Genomic DNA, 16,310 nt, shown 5'->3' with positions numbered 1-16,310 from the left:
AGAGGATTAAGAAAAAAAAAGTCTTTACCCATATAATGAAAGTCAATGGGGTCCAAAAAAATATTGGTCCCAATTGACTTTCATTTTCAGAGCAAAAAAATAAATTAAAATTACACAATATCTTTTGTGTTCCACATGTAGTTCTCGTAGTACAGTTGTGACAACAGTAAGATTTCACCCTCTGGATCAGTCTGGATCTGTTGGTGTGAGGAACGCTGTTAAGACAGAGATAAACATCACACCTATGAAACACATCCAAAGCTGAAGCTCCCGTGTTTCTTGCACAACACAATGAGTCATTCATGCCTCTAAGACCTCAGGCTTCACATAAGTATCAATAAAGCGCTATTGATGTCTCATCCCCAGCAATTCATCGCGTCTTCAGGATCTGCTGCATAATTCAAGCCCACGAGCTGAACAGATTGAGGCTTTGCCCACGGGCTTGACTCAGGGCTGCTAAGAAGAGGTGGCACAGTGTGCATAAGCCTCTTTGGGCTGGGCTTTCTCAATGGAGAGTAATCCCTACGATTTCCTAACTTAATCTATTGGAAACACATTAAAAGACAATGAGTTGTATAGAGATTAATGGCTTCGTCTTTATGGCTTTTTGGCTTTTGAAGGATTTTTATTTTGCAGCAGTAGAATACCAAGAGTAGAGTACCAACCCCTTCAAAAACTGGGGCTAACAACATTTTTTCCAACAATCCAAACCTTATTGTGTGTTTTCCATTTTCCAATTTTCCGTTTTCCAAAAATTACTAACTATTCAATTGCAATTTCTTATTTCTTACAACAAATATCTAAAACTCTTTAACTACATGTTGTCATATGAACAACTAATCAGTTATTAGACTATACATTAGATGTGAGCCTCACTTTTTAATTGTCATTTTTATATTGATGAATGTTACTATTTTATTCTATTGGAACACAATCATTTCAATGAACCAATTTTATTCCCAGCTAACAAGGAATGTTCTCAGAACTTTGGCTAACAAACTGTAAAGATTCTCTCAAAGTTATGAACAAACGTTCTTCCAGTAATGTTGATGGAACGTTTGTTCCCTTTCAGTCGATAACGTCGGACGTAGTCGACGCGACTGAAACGGGATCACGCTAGGGAGCCTATCGTCTTCGAGTATTATTGAACGAGCCAATACACATTGGCGTGCGAGATTTGCATCTCACACTCCGCCCCGCAGCGCGGGTATAAATACGGAAGTGGATGCACGCACCATTTGCCTTTCGCTTCGGAGCCGAGCTTCATGTCTGGATCTGAAGAGTGTTGTTGTACAACGAGCGAGTGTGTCGGCGCTTCTTTGGGAAGTCTCTCCTGGTGTCGGTGGTTACAGCGCGAGTGCAGCGGTGATCGCGAGCTTCAAGCTCTCAACTGCTGTTTTCACAGCAACCAAATTTCTGTTTGTGTTTGTTTGTCTGACGGTCGGTTGAGGGCGAGAAAGTGAGTGCTTCACTGGCACAGGGTGCACCATTCCTGTGTCAGTGTTGCCGCGGTCATTCCCCTGTGTGCTCCGGCACTGGTGAGAGGTTTTCACTTCCTAAAAGAGCAACACGGGTGCGTTTGCGTCTTTTTCAAGATGTCATTCCGCCCGTGCGTTTCTGGGTGCGGTCGTTCCCTGTCTCTCTCTGATGGTCACAATTGTTGTATCACGTGTTTGGGCTTACAGCACGCTGAGGCAGCTTTTGTGGACAGCTCATGTTTTCACTGTGGGAACATGACTGTCGCAGTGTTGAGGGCGAGACTCGCCTTCGTCCGCGGAGAGCGAGTCCCCATTGCCATGCCCCACCCCCGGGTGCTGCATGGGATGGGTGACCGGAGGGTAGTGTTGGATGTCCCGCCCGGTAACCATTCCCTGTGGGCTCCTCACCCCTCCCTTCCACTGCTACCATTGGAGCCTCCGGTGTTATCTGCTGGTCCATCTGTAATGGGTGGGCCAGCGGTTCCACTCGGGGCTCCCCTGGGGGACAGGATGTCGATTGCAGCATCGGAGGGTGAGCTGATGTCTGGAGATGACGACTCGGCTGCGTTGTCTCCCTCCGGGAGTTCAATGTTGCCCGAGCCGGATCCAGAATTATCAGCTATGCTGAAACGGGCCGCCGAGGCTGTCGGGCTCGAGTGGAACCCTCCACCGTGTCCTGTTCAGTCTCGGTTGGATGATTGGTATCTCGGGGCGGGCCGTGCTGGTTCTCAGCCCGCCGCCCCAGTGCCCTTCTTTCCCGAAGTGCATGAAGAGCTTACTTGGTCGTGGACGGCACCTTTTACTGCTGAAAACGACTTGAGTAGTTCTTCCTCCCTCACTACCCTTGTCGGAGGAGCGGTGAAGGGTTATGAGGCTGTCCCTCCAGTGGAGCGGTCTGTTGCGACTCTTTTATGTCCAACGGCCGCTGCATCCTGGGTGGAGGATCCTTGTTTCCCCTCGCGGGCCTGTGAGTTCGCGTCAGGATTGGCGGTCAGAGCTTACAGAGCTTGCGGGCAAGCCGCTTCCTCTTTGCATGCCTTGGCGTTGTTGCAGGTCTACCAGGCCAAAGCACTCATGGACATGCACGAGGGTAGTTTGGACCGGGCGCTCGTGAGTGAGCTCCGCACCGCCACTGACCTCGCCCTCCGGGGTACGGGTGTCGCGGCGTGTGCGGTCGGTCTAGCGATGTCCACTTTGGTGGTCCAGGAACGCCATCGTTGGCTCAGCCTGGTTGAGATGGCGGATGCGGACAAGGTTCGGTTCCTGGACTCCCCAATTTCCCAGGTTGGGTTGTTCGGCGACGTGGCGGAGAGCTGCGCCCAACAGTTCTCTGCCACCCAGGTTCGGACGGAGGCTCCCCGACACACCCTATCCCGGCGGCCCGCTGTTGCCTCCACCCTGCCGCCGGAGATAGTCCCTCCGCCCGTTCGTCGCCGAGGGCGCCCCCCTGCCGCTGCCTCCGGTTCCGCGGGGTCTCCGCAACAGCCTTCACCCAGGCCCCAGCGTAGAACCAGCAGCAGGCAGGCCGCCCGGTCTGTCTCAGTCACCGCCCAGCCAGGGGGCGAGTGTCAGAAACGTTCCTGAGACAGGCCACCCAGGGATGGGGGGACTAGCTCTTCAGATGGTTACCGTTCCACCATTGGTTCTCCGGAGTCCAGTGGTACCCCAATTGTCAGAAGAGCGAATTTCTCCGTCCCTGGGTCCCAAGAGGGCGAGGCTGGCGGCTTGCGACCCTGTGGAACAGCCTTGCTCCCCCCAGCCCCCTCTTGTTCGCCAGCCCGCAACACGAGGCGGTCGAGGACCCGGTCATCCGCCTTCTCTTCCGTCCTCTGTTGCCCCGTGGAGACAGGTAAGTGCAGCACGGCTCACTCAGACCCCGCTTCGGGCCGCCCACGGGCCTTCCGAGCCGGGTCCCTGCCCTCCACCGCGCTGCCCCACCCCGGGTATGCCTGTGTTACCCTTGGTCCCCCTGGTTCGGTTCGTCGAGGCCTGGAAAGTGCTCTCCAACCCGTCCGGCTGGCTCCTCCGTACCATCAGGCTCGGCTACACGATTCAGTTCCGCCGGAGTCCGCCCAGGTACAGTGGCATTCGCCACACTTCAGTGTCGAGCGAATCTGCTCCTGTCATGCGCGCGGAGATCGCGGTCCTGCTGGCGAAGGACGCGATAGAGCCGGTGTCGGTAGCCGATATGAAGGCCGGCTTTTACAGCCCGTACTTCATTATACCCAAGAAAGGGGGTGGGTTACGACCAATCCTGGACCTGCGAGTCCTGAATCGGGCCCTTCACAAGCTCCCGTTCAGAATGCTGACGCAGAAACGCATCTTCCAATGTGTCCGTCCCCAGGATTGGTTTGCAGCGATCGACCTGAAGGACGCGTACTTTCATGTCTCCATCCTGCCGCGACACAGGCCATTCCTGCGTTTCGCGTTCGAGGGTCAGGCGTATCAGTACAAAGTCTTACCCTTCGGGCTGGCCCTGTCACCCCGTGTCTTTACGAAAGTTACGGAGGCAGCCCTCGCTCCCATGAGAGAGCAGGGCGTTCGCGTTCTCAACTATCTCGACGACTGGCTGATACTAGCGCAGTCTCGGGAGCTGTTATGCGAACACAGGGATTTGCTGCTCCAGCACATCAGCCAGCTGGGTCTTCAGGTCAACTGGGAGAAGAGCAAACTCGCCCCTGTGCAGAGGATCTCTTTTCTCGGTTTGGAGCTGGACTCGGTCCAACACACGGCGCGCCTCACAGAGGATCGCGCCCGGTCGGTGCTGAACTGCCTGAATTTTATCAAGAGCAGAACAGTGGTTTTTCTGAAACAGTTTCAGAGGCTCCTGGGGCATATGGCAGCCGCAGCCGCAGTTACGCCGCTCGGCCTGCTTCATATGAGACCACTCCAGCACTGGCTTCGCGACCGAGTCCCGAGGTGGGCGTGGCGGAGAGGCACGCTCCCTGTGAGAATCACCGCGGCCTGCCTCCAAACCTTCAGCCCGTGGTCGGACCTTTCGTTTCTCCGGGCCGGTGTGTCCCTAGAACAAGTGTCCAGGCATGCTGTGGTCTTCACAGACGCCTCCAACACTGGCTGGGGGGCCACGTACAACGGGCATGCAGTAGCTGGCACCTGGACGGGGTCCCACCTGCATTGGCACATCAACTGCCTCGAGTTGTTAGCAGTACTCCTTGCTTTGAGACGCCTCAGGACGACGCTGCTCGGCAGGCACGTACTGGTCCGGACGGACAGCACTGCGGCCGTTGCGTACATCAACCACCAAGGTGGTCTACGTTCCCGCCGCATGTCACAACTCGCCCGCCACCTCCTCCTATGGGGTCAGAAGCATCTGAGGTCGCTTCGTGCCGTTCACATCCCTGGCCTGCTCAATCGTGCCGCCGACGAGCTCTCACGACAGATTGTGGCCTCGGGAGAATGGCGGCTCCATCCCCAGGCGGTCCAGCTAATATGGGACCACTTCGGGGCCGCACAGATAGATCTGTTTGCCTCTCCGGACTCGTCCCATTGCCAGTTGTTTTATTCCCTCGAAACGGATGCACTGGCTCACAGCTGGCCCCGGGGCCTCCGCAAGTATGCGTTTCCCCCAGTGAGCCTTATTGCACAACTACTGTGCAAAGTCAGGGAGGAAGAGGAGCAGGTTTTGCTAGTTGCCCCATATTGGCCCAACCGAACCTGGTTCCCCGAACTTTTTCTCCTCTCGACAGCTCCTCCCTGGCCTATTCCTCTGAGAGAGGACCTACTCTCTCAGGGACGGGGCACCATATGGCACCCGCGTCCAGACTATTGGAGACTCCATGTGTGGTCCCTGGACGGGACACGGAGGTTTTAGGTAGTCTACCACAGGCAGTCGTAGATACCATCACGTCAGCGAGAGCCCCCTCTACGAGGCTTGCTTACTCCCTGAAGTGGAAACTGTTCGTTGAGTGGTGTGCTTCTCAAGGAGAAGACCCCCGAAGGTGTTCGGTCATTTCCGTGCTTTCTTTCCTGCAAGAGGCTTTGGAGCGTCGGCTGTCCCCCTCCACCCTCAAAGTGTATGTCGCCGCTATTGCCGCACATCACGATGCAGTAGACGGGAAATCCCTGGGGAAGCATGACTTGATCGTCAGGTTCCTGAGGGGAGCGAGGAGGTTGAATCCGCCTCGCCCCCCCTCTATACCCTCTTGGGACTTATCTCTGGTGCTAACCGCACTGCAGAGACCGCCCTTCGAGCCTTTGCAGGTAGCAGAGTTAAAAATTCTGTCCCAAAAGACAGTTCTCCTACTTGCTTTGGCCTCCATCAAGAGGGTAGGGGACCTGCACGCATTTTCGGTCAGCGAATCGTGCCTGGAATTCGGGCCGGCTAACTCTCACGTTATCCTGAGACCCCGGCCTGGATATGTGCCCAAGGTTCCTACCACCCCCTTTCGGGACCAGGTGGTGAACCTGCAAGCGCTGCCCCCGGAGGAGGCAGACCCAGCCCTGGCTTTTCTCTGCCCCGTTCGCGCCCTGCGCTTGTACGTGGACAGAACGCAAAGCTTTAGGACCTCAGAGCAGCTCTTCGTCTGTTATGGAGGACAGCGGAAGGGAAAGGCTGTCTCCAAGCAGAGGTTGGCCCACTGGATAGTGGATGCCATCATCTTGGCGTATGAGTCCCAAGGTGAACCCTGTCCCCCCGGACTGCGAGCTCACTCCACAAGGAGTGTTGCCGCTTCTTGGGCGTTGGCGCAGGGTGCCTCGCTGACAGATGTCTGTAGAGCTGCGGGCTGGGCGACACCTAATACGTTTGCTAGATTCTATAGCCTACGTGTCGAGCCGGTTGCTTCCCGTGTGCTCTCTTCTCATAGAAGCCAGTAACACCGTGAGCCCCGGTTCAGTGTCGGCTTGCTGCGCCATTCCCCTCTTACGGACCGGATACGTGCGCCATTTCGCTCCGGTGGAATTCCCTTGTCCGGAACCTGTTGAGCTCCTCCGTACCCCCCCCAACGTCGGACGTGGCGGAACGTCGGGTGTTAGGCCTACCACTCGTATGCAGTGTGGAACCTGTGTTAGGCTGGGTCCATATGTTGCGGTCCCTACGGCGACCCCATATGTGTATTCTTCCACGATACGGCTCCCCAAGGTGAGCCCGTGTCTTTCCCTTGGCAGAGTCCTGCCGTCACTGTAATTTGGTGTGTCTCCCCCCTCTCTAGGCTGGAGCCACCCCAGTGACATTCCATATGTTATACTGCCCGGCTCTCCGCCCAGTTCATATGTGTATTTCCCCCCCCCTTTCGGGTTGGTTGGGCTCCGCAGCGTCCCTTCCTTCCAATGTTGGGCACGCTTTCCCAGTGTTACCAAGTCTAACTGAGTGGGTCTTGTGGAACAGCAGCGACTTCCTGGCCTAAGCCCTGTCCTTTTCCGCTAGAACGTCGGGAGGATCAGAAGGCTTTTGTCTAGGCACTGGAAGGTGGCAGCGTTAGTGGCGTGTTCAATGGTTGATCCCATTTCAGTCGCGTCGACTACGTCCGACGTTATCGACTGAAAGGGAACGTCCTGGTTGCGTATGCAACCCACCGTTCCCTGAAGGAGGGAACGGAGGACGTAGTCCCCTTGCCACTACCGCTGGACCACCGCTGACTCCGAGTTACGCTCGGCTCCTCAGCGAAAAGCAAATGGTGCGTGCATCCACTTCCGTATTTATACCCGCGCTGCGGGGCGGAGTGTGAGATGCAAATCTCGCACGCCAATGTGTATTGGCTCGTTCAATAATACTCGAAGACGATAGGCTCCCTAGCGTGATCCCGTTTCAGTCGCGTCGACTACGTCCTCCGTTCCCTCCTTCAGGGAACGGTGGGTTGCATACGCAACCAGGACGTTCAGAGTTATAATGCTTTCAAAATATCAGCACAAAAACGGTATTTATACATGTTTTATGGGACACATTTGTGGAGGAAACATTGCAATATGTAATTTTTATAGGCTTGGCCATTTTCCCCTTTCTTTCCCTTAGCCATTCTTCCCTTTCGTTTGGTTCTCTTTTATGTTCTGCTCATGTTTCTATCTCTCACTTTGTGTTTCTGTTCTGTTTCTGTCAATTTTCTTCTATGTCTGTGCTCATTCACCAAGAGACCCCCACTATTATAGTGTAACGTTGAGCAGTCATATAGTTTTTTTTTCTTCTCTCAAAATCATAGACCTTTTCTGATTCAAAACAAGGTTTTTTTTGAGTCAGCCAATGTAATGTTTTTTGACGTGTAGAACCAGAGACTTCAGAGTGACATCTTTTGTAAATTTGATTGTTATGCTATGGGGGCTGGACTGTTGAAGGAATAGTTGACAATAATGAAAATTTGGTCAGCATTTTTACTCAACCTCATGTTGTTCCAAACCAGTATTTTTTTCTTTTTTTATTATTAATGTGTGTTCGTCCATATGATCACTTCATATGTGGAACAAGACTGAAATTTAAGCTGCTATTCACTGTTCACTGCCAGAGCTCTGAAATATCATCAATGTGTTTAAAAATGTGGAAAGGATATATAAAGCTGCGTCAAAAGGGAAGATTATCAGTGACATGATATTGTCAAAATACCAATAGGAAGCCCGAAATTAAAAAAGTAAATATTTAATATTTTATTGTTGAAAATTTCATGATATTAAAGGGTGAATTTTTCAAAAACATCTCCGGGTCTCATTCCACCCTAAAATAAAATTTAGAAAGTAACTAATTCAAGGCAGTAAATACTAATACATAAAGCATAGACTTTATTATTTTGTTAAGATCATTTATTAATCTACTGTTTAATTTGACAGTGTGCTCAAAATGTATCGATGTACACATAAACAGTTAGATATAGTCAGACTTTGACACCCATTTCTCTGCAACATAATCTGCACTGTTGCACCTTGGCAATTAAAATATGTAACCCCAAAACGCATTAAAGTGAGTTATTTAAAGCCCCAGTTGGCCTCCACATTATCTTGGACCCAGATCTCGCTGACCAGGGGAGATGGACCTGATATTATAAGCGAGTAAACCACACGCATATGCAACCAAATTTCACGAGAGGTAACTAAAACATTTATTTAATTAGCCAATGGCTAGTAAATTGTACGATTACAGTTGCCTGTAATTGAGTTGGAGGCAAAAAATAATTTTATCACTGATATAATTGAATTGCCTTCTGAGATTTAGGCATTGTCGTTTGGCTGAGAGCGCCCTCTGTCACTTTCTCTCACACGCGTGCACTCAAAGTAAGAGAAAGAGAGAGCACATTCAGGGATCGTTGACAGAACTGTCACTGTCCCGATCGGACCATGAAAGTTTGTCATTTGAATGCGTTTTTAAGCCTTGTCAATTTAAACATTCAAGCGCAAGATGCAAAAGATGACTTGCGCACGCAGTGTGAGAAGTTTTTTGTGCACAAACTGTACATCTGAAGCATACTGAATTGAGTTCTCTCTCACGTCTTCTTGCGCTTGAACAGACAATTTCACACGAAATGATGTCAATGTGCCCGTCTTGGCGAGTTTCCTAGTAAGCATCGTCGGTTATGTGTTAAGTGAATGTAAACAGTCAAGAAATGAAATGCACGTGTATAGTAATGGTATAATGAATCTGTGCATTAAATCTTAATGTTTTTAATGTTAATCAAACAACACTCACTGCAAAAACAATCACTCAATTCTCTTTACTGAATATCTTTTGTAACTTAAACAAGTATTCATCTATATTTAATTTATACAGTGAAGACTATTATGCAGTGTTATTTTACATTTGATTACTTTTTTCAATTTCTGTTCATAATCTACCTAAACTGTATCTACAGTTAGATCTACCTGAAAAACATGGAAAGCACTGTTTATTTAATTTTCATCTTTTGTTCTGTTGTTAATTTGTGCTTTTGTTTGTAGTTTGATTATTTGTTTATTTGTATTACAGTATGTTTGCTTGACTTTAATAGAGTTTTAAATAAATTTTTTTGTATTTCTATTTTATATAATATTTATGTATAATTTTTTTCATTAGCATTGTTCTTGCATTCCATGAAAAAAGTCACATTTTACTCGCCAAAATTTACTTGAGCTTCAATGTCCGTTGAGAGTTATTTCTGTAAACATAGTTGAGGGGCAGAAAACTGTTGAGTTTGCAGAGCAAAGTTACATGTCAGTGTTAATCTTCTCTCACAGCAATGATACATCAATGACTCAATGAAACACATAAAACAGGAAATGACATCATAGAGAGGACTCCTGCAGACCAGACTGTGCGGCAAGGTCAATTAATGAAATGTTAAAATATCATTTTTATGACATGGGAATGTTATTTTATAGGTAGTTAAATTTAGTAACTGGGATATTATCGTTAACTAAAACTAAAACCATAAAAAAACATTTTCATTACTTGAAATAAAATAAACGGAAATAATACAAATTAACCCCTAAAGGGGCATGTGCCATGTTCAGATCTTGTTTAATTCATAGTCACTTTATGTTTATTAAAGTTCTTTTGTTGAATGGTCATTCTGCTTCACACATCATTTTTCAAGAGAACGCAAAAGCATTTAGATATATTTTCCTTCGTATCTCATTTTTGATCAAAATTAGGATGTGTGCACTCAATTTAAGTTGTGAATAAATATGTAAATATGTATTTTTTAACATGGTTACCTTTTTTTCTAAATTCAATTTTTTTTCTCAGAAATAATATAAAGGTTTTTCAAAAACCACAAATGAAGTACATTTCTTGCCAAATGGGTTATAAGCTATTTTTAAAAGTATAGGCGTAATTTGCAGGCGAGACGGGTGGGACATGTCCCCAGACTCCCCACCACTTTTTCTCAGGGTCGATATTGTCCCCACCACTTTTTGAAACATTTCGAGGCACAGATGTATTAGAACCCGTAACCTGACAAGCTGTCTCTGACACGCTTGGCAAAAGTTCTAACCACCAGACCATTACGGTTCACAAGCCAAATCTGCGGATCTATGCATTTACTTGCGTGAAAAATATAGCCTACTATATTAGTAGATCTCATTAAAAGACAAATAAAATCCAATGTAACGTTACTATTGAAATGGATTTAGTCAACTAAAATGGTTATTGTACATATCAGATTTATATATGTACCCCACCCACACACAAACACACACACACCTGTCCCACCCACTTTTTAAAACAAAGTTACGCCACTGTTTAAAAGATGTTTTTCTTTATTATTTACATGGGACATTTTAAGTGATGAACCTTCAGAACTTCATTAGACGTTTAAAATATTTCAAACACTTTTTGAGTTGTTTTGAACTTAAAAAATAAAGCAACCTAATCTTTGCTATACTCACACTAGTACATTTAATCAACATAAAATGTAATTAATCCAGAGGTCTCCAAAGAGCACCGGTTGTCATGGAGGTTGTATTAATGCAGCTAAATTTCTTTTTTATTAAACCAGCTTCTCCTGAGGGAAATACAGGCCTGTGTCATAAATCAAGCTCTAACATGTCTATATCCCCGTAGGTCCCTTCTTCAAGAGTGAAGTGCCTCTTTGTTATGTTTGCCAACACGTTGTGCAAACAGAAGTTGTGAGAAACCCCTTACCGTACCATTCATCTAAAAAGCTCTGCAGGTCATAAACCCCTCAAATGTACTCCAGTCTGCTAAACCACCATCTTGTTGCCGTTGTAAGATGTAAACCTTGTTAACCAAGCTCGATCGCTCCTGTAATACTGCCAATTACTCCATCCTGCTGTAAAATCCTCCTGATTATCCCGCTTGCTGATGATAGAGGCTGAGGTTTAATGATAATCTGTCAATACGATCACTCTAGTGCATTTATGCCTCTGTCCATGACTAAATCCGCCTCTTACATATACAGTAATTAAGTGTTGTGTGGTATAATTATATACCTTTAAAATAACAAACTAGAGCGATCATTCAAGGTGTATTTCTATGTGTGTGAGAGAGAGTGGGCATCTTACATTTACTGAGACCCCTTGATATCACCCTCTCATTTTCTGGAACATTATAGCACCTTATCCGTCCACTGGCGCCCTGCCTGTACCGCCACTGTCATTCGTTTTTCTGTCAAAGCTTTGTGTGGTTGTTATTTTTGGCATTGTCTGTGCCATGCTCACTTTCAAAAGAAACATACAATACGCTGCACCCTGTGACAGAGAGTTTAAATTACAGGGCCGCAGACACGGAGAGAGCTGCCAGTCATCCTATCTCACCTAACCCATATTACGTCACTCCCTCATCTTAGCGGATACTGGGGTTACAAGTGCAGGGGCTCGACCCACAGAGGTGGTTTTCACAAACACAAAAGAAGATATTTTGAAGAATGGTGGTAATAAGACAGTTGAAGTGAGCCATCGACTTCCATAGAAATTTTTCTCATACTATGAAAGTCAATGACTACTGTGTGTATATATATATATATATATATATATATATATATATATATATATACTGAATAATTTGAAAATATAATTTGAATAGAGGATGAGATAGGAACTGGGAAGTTCACACAGATAGATACATAGTTACTAAGATCATCAGTACTGTGCATCCAAATTAACAAATCCAAGCTGTTATGTTGAACTTGTATAATGCAAAGGCAGGGTTTGTTAATCTTGTGATTCTGTTAAGATAGTCTATTGGTCTGTTTCCCTTTCCCCTGCTTCCTTAAATAATGAATAGGTCATAAATAGTACTAAAAAGAGTCTGTGAGTATTTCTCTGTTATTTCTGTATCTATAATTGATGTAGTGTGGGAGGGTCTTGGATTGCCCACAGCATTAATGAATCTTTCATTCAGACCGGCTGCCTGTGGGTTGGAGTGCTGTGATGTGACCCATTTCCCCAGTCTGTCTCTTCTGTGACGTAACAACCAGAGATGCACATATCGCCAATCAGGGGTGTGTTTCCCAAATGCATTGTTAGCGAACTATGGTCACAAGTTCCATCGTTACCAGCATAGTTCAACAAACTTCGGGTGTTTCTCGAAACCATGGTCCCAACGAACATTTGCAAACAGCATTGCAAAGTTCTGTGGTTGGAACTAGAGCTCTCGATCTGTGGTTAGAAGCATTATTAGTAAGACATGTGGACTTGCATCATGGTGACCAAAATAAACTAGCAACATACAGTACAGTCTATACATTTCATTACAAATACAAATTCTATTCTACGTCTTTCAGTTTGTCAAGAGAATTAAAGCGCTGTGCACTGGGGAACCCCGGAATGATGAAAGAGAGAACTTGCAATTGAATGAAACTTCTGGAAATAAAGTGAAACAACAAAGAACAAAAATGGCAGATGTATCAATATCTTCAGATGCCATGTTCGTTATTTTACAGCAATAATCTGACATTAATTCGAGAACAGATTAACTGCTAGACATTATGAGTCCACCACCTGTGTGACGTCATTATCTATATTTTTTCAACCAACATGGTTCAAACGACAGATGTGCAAAGGGAAACTGTCGTGACTAGTTAGTTTCTATAATGATGCATTATACTGGTGGTTAAATAAGCAGCGAATAGTGACTTGAGACTGATCAGACACAATTATTTGTTATATTGAATAACTGATCAACCCGACCCCTAACCCAAGAAACAAACTAGGTGTCTGGAAAGTATCCGCAAACCGCAACTAACACCCAGAACAGATCAGGCCTCTGGTTACCATGATAACAAAGACCAATCATCAAGATAAGAGTTTCACTCTAAATTCACTTTGAAACAGACAAATGTACCCCTTTTGTATACAGTCCATCCCAATCCTATTCCCTTTAATAATCACTTGAGATACATACAATCATGTATCCAATTTTCCTATATAATCTTATTTTCTTTTATATTGTTTTGCCTTTATAATGTCAGCCTGTATTAATACTTGATCAAGATCACACATACAGTTTCTATTTTGTTTCCTGAATGATCATTTACAATAAATGTCGATACTATGTTGTATTATAAGACTCTTTAATAGTTTCTCCATCAACCAAATCAAATTACATATGCAAAAACACCATGCTTTAGCTGGGTAAAGAAGCAATGCACATGGAATGGAAAGGGCTTGAATGAAGCGCGTTTGGCTCTAGATAAAAATATTAGAGGATATAACGCCGAATGATCATTACCATAAATGTTTTTTCAAGAGAAAAAATTGTTATTAAATTTGTTATTTACTGAAAATTCTTGTCATTCAGATCTCTTCAATTAATGGCTTGATTGGGAACACAAAACCGGACTGAATAATTTGAGCTGATCTGAACTTGCTGACCGGTCACAGCAGTAGCCTACAGAAGAAGAAAGTTATCAGTGTATAATGACAACAATTTCAATCTGTTCCTTCAGAAGGCAAGTGTCACAGTTTGACTCTTTGTTTCCCCCTTTTCTTCAGTGTTTTGGTTTAGTCCTATTCAGTTTTCCCGCTCCTCGTTTGTCCTCAGTTTAGTCACCTTTGTTTAGTTAATTATCGTCATTCTTGTCACCTGTCTTCAATTCATTTATAGTTATCAGTCTCTCTATTTAGGTTCCTCCGTTCATTCTGTCTTGGTCGGTTCTTGTATATGTTTAGAGCTTGTCCATTCTGCCAACCTGCCTGTATCTGTTTATTCGTTTCATTATTTTTTGAGTAAATATTGGAATAAGAGCTTTTGCCTCAGCCTGCCTTCTTCTACCCGCACAACACCCGTGACAGCAAGTAATAGTCTACAAGTCACATGATCTTTTTTATGATACCATTATGGTAATTTTGTGTCCATTTTAAAGCTTGAAAGGTTCAATCTTCGTTCACTTCAATTGCATAGAGAAGTTATTTAAAATGTCTCTTTTTGTGTTCCATGGAACAAAGTTAAATGGGTTTGAAATGACAGGGGGAGGAAATGATGCCAGAATATTTATTTTTGGCTGGACTGTTTCTTTGAAGCTCGTCTAGTGCTCGAGCTCCTTGATTTCAGACGGCAAGCTGCAACTGAAAAAAGATCTTATGAACATATAAACTCAACAAAAGTGCTATTTAGGGATCAGTCAGGATTTGAGCATCAAATTCATAAGAAAGAATGTGAAAAACATAAATAGCTCATATCTAACTGATATCCAACGTCTATATTTACAACTGTGTTGGCATATTGGAAAATAGCCTGTACTGTATTCAACTGTACGCATGACAGTAAGAACAATGCCCAGAGATTTTCTTTAGATAAACGTCCTGCTTCGTAAAGCTAGAGTTAATGCCGTGTGTGCATGTGTTTGCACTTCTGCTGGTCTTTGTAAGATGGTTTGTGTGTGTGTTTGCATGGTTTATGCTTCTGTGCACATGTATGTTTGCATATTCCTGCTTGTGAATAAGGTTAGTTGATGCATGTCCATGGGTTTTTTTTTATCAGCATGTAGATTTTACAAACCAAGCTCATTAGAAAAACGTGCTTGTGGCGAAATTTCTGAAAAATTATATTATGTTCTTAGCTTCTTGCCCATATCACAACCCTTTTAAAGTGAAATGTACAGTGAGTGGCACTAAAAGCATTTTCCGAAACAGATGAATGTGATCTATCAGTGTTTTGTTACGCTGGTTGTTCTACATTTTGCGGCTGTTCGCAAATTAAATGTCTGGTGAATGGCACTAAAAGCTTAATTCTCTATCACGTTTGAAAATAACTTATCTACACTAAACCCTAACCTAAACGTACCTGATAGTGTTATCAAAAGCAAATGTGAGATAAAAACACATTTGCTTATGCAACCATGGCATTTTATCTTGCTTCTACAAGTCTGTGAGCTCTTTTATTGTGACTTGTGTTACACAGAACTCGAATCCTGTGATGAGCATGCGTGCAATTTTTTCAGAGGGGCGAAATGAATTGTTTCTTAAGCAGGCTATTTTGTTGAACATATCAAAATAATCACATAATTACTGTCTTTTCACTGTATTATTTTAAAGATTGGAAACATGGATTGTAAAACTAAACATTTATTATTATACTAAAACATTAGTTTCAGGAACAGCTAATTTAAGTTCTAAGTGAGTTGATATAAATCTTTGACGTAAACTCTTGCCAAGGTTTTTAGTGTGCGAAGTAGGCTAAATGTTTATAATGTGTTAATCAAAAGAAACATAACATACTGCGCATGCATGATAGTAGGCTACTACGTGATAGGTTGTCTCTGAACCGAACTTTCTATCGGCCATCTGCATGCTGTGCTGATACATGACTACGGGTGACTTAAATGAGGGGTCGAATTCGGTGAAATGTAAGATTACTTAAAGCTGCAGTAGGGAGTTTTGAGAAAACGTTGACTTAGCCTGAAATTTTGACCAAGCACAACTTACAGGTCCCACCCCTTGCTCTCTGCTGCACTACAGCCCTCCCTCCACAGCTCCTCCCCCCACAGCTCCTCCCCCCACAGCTCCTCCCCCCATAGCCCCTCCCCCACAGCTCCTCCCTCCACAGCTCCTCCCCCCACAGCTCCTCCCTCCACAGCTCCTCCCCCCCAGCTCCTCCCTCCACAGCTCCTCCTTCCACAGCTCCTCCCTCCACAGCTCCTCCCTCCACAGCTCCTCCCCCACAGCTCCTCCCTCCACAGCTCCTCCCCCACAGCTCCTCCCTCCACAGCTCCTCCCTCCACAGCTCCTCCCCCACAGCTCCTCCCCACAGCTCCTCCCTCCACAGCTCCTCCCCCACAACTCCTCCCTCCACAGCTCCTCCCTCCACAGCTCCTCCCCCACAGCTCCTCCCTCCACAGCTCCTCCCCCCACAGCTCCTCCCCCCACAGCTCCTCCCCCACAGCTCTTCCCTCCACAGCTCCTCCCCCACAGCTCATCCTTCCACAGCTCCTCCCTCCACAGCTCCTCCCCCACAGC

At 45.7% G+C, this 16,310-nt stretch overlaps 1 protein-coding gene across 4 annotated transcripts in view; it reads left to right on the top strand.

The window, feature by feature from the left end:
• The window catches only part of osbpl3b (oxysterol binding protein-like 3b), a 90,124-nt gene that overhangs the window by 21,111 nt on the left and 52,703 nt on the right, over positions 1–16,310 (top strand). For 2 of the 4 annotated variants that reach the window (XM_077209106.1, XM_077209104.1), the window contains exon 2: positions 13,654–13,804. The exons of the other annotated variants lie outside the window; for them this stretch is intronic. The gene's annotated coding sequence lies outside the window, so the exon portion shown is untranslated. The remainder of the gene's footprint in view (positions 1–13,653; positions 13,805–16,310) is intronic. 4 annotated transcript variants of the gene reach the window in all.

This window comes from Siphateles boraxobius, unplaced genomic scaffold (assembly GCF_051911475.1).
Source record: "Siphateles boraxobius isolate OS27281-9 unplaced genomic scaffold, OSU_SipBor_1 12, whole genome shotgun sequence".
NCBI lineage: Eukaryota > Metazoa > Chordata > Actinopteri > Cypriniformes > Leuciscidae > Siphateles > Siphateles boraxobius.
Note: the sequence above shows the minus strand (reverse complement) of the source record. Positions and strands in the feature narration are given on the sequence as shown.